This window comes from Cyclopterus lumpus, chromosome 4, assembly GCF_009769545.1.
Source record: "Cyclopterus lumpus isolate fCycLum1 chromosome 4, fCycLum1.pri, whole genome shotgun sequence".
Taxonomy (NCBI): Eukaryota; Metazoa; Chordata; class Actinopteri; order Perciformes; family Cyclopteridae; genus Cyclopterus; species Cyclopterus lumpus.
The window spans coordinates 6,077,897-6,079,129 of record NC_046969.1 but is presented as its reverse complement, the minus strand read 5'-3'; positions in this window follow the sequence as shown (position 1 = coordinate 6,079,129).

The following is a 1,233-nucleotide window of genomic DNA, read 5'->3' as shown; positions in this document are numbered from 1 at the left end:
GAAACCGGAGGTGGAGACTGTAGACTGAAAAAGCAAAACATTAAGCACACAACAACAAACCGGACAGGAGGGGAACAAAGAGGGGAGCCAACACTAACAACAGACAGGGATCCTAACAGTACCCCCCCCTTAACGGGAGCCTCTTGGCGAACCACCGGGTCTAATGGGGTTCCGCCGGTTGAAATCTGAAATGAGCGACGGATCACAGATCCGGGAACGGGGCACCCAGCACCGCTCCTCCGGTCCATAACCCACCCAGTCCACCAGGTACTGAAACCCCCTACCTCGACGGCGGACATCCAATAGGCGGTTGACCGTGTAGACGGGGCCCCCCTCGAAGAGACGGGGGGGTGGAGGGGGTTCTGGCGGAGGGTTTAGGGGGCTGGAGACAACGGGTTTGAGGAGTGAGACATGAAATACTGGGTGAATCCTCATGGAACGAGGCAACTGTAGTTTAACCGAGACGGGGTTGATGATGGAGATGATGGGAAAAGGGCCGATATATCTGGGGGAGAGCTTCCTACACTCTGTGCGGAGGGGGATGTCCCTGGACGAAAGCCAAACCGACTGTCCAACACGGTAGGCCGGTGCTGGAACACGACGTCGATCCGCCACTCTCTTGTTCTGCTCAGCTGTGCGAAGCAGAGCAGCCCGAGTCTCCCTCCACACGCGCCTACAACGACGAGCACTGCTCTGGACTGAAGGGACAGCTACCTCGACCTCCTGGCTAGGGAACAGGGGAGGCTGATAGCCCATGGAGGCCTCAAATGGGGATAGTCCGGTAGCGGTAGAAGTGTGGGAATTGTGGGCATACTCGACCCACGGGAGGTGACGACTCCATGAGGAGGGATTGGTGGCGGTCACACACCTGAGGATGGCCTCAAGCTCCTGGTTCATCCTCTCGGTCTGGCCGTTAGTCTGTGGGTGGAACCCCGAGGAGAGGCTGGCCGTGGCGCCGAGGGTGTGACAGAATGCCTTCCACAACTGGGAAGAGAACTGCGGCCCACGGTCTGAAACTATGTCCGCAGGGATCCCATGAAGCCTAACCACATGTAGAACCAGCAAGTCGGCGGTCTCACGGGCTGATGGAAGCTTGAGCAGGGGAATGAAATGGGCGGCCTTCGAAAACCGGTCCACCACAGTCAGAATGACGGTGTTGCTGTCTGATGGGGGGAGACCAGTGACAAAGTCCACTGCAATATGAGACCACGGGCGTTGAGGCACAGGGAGTGG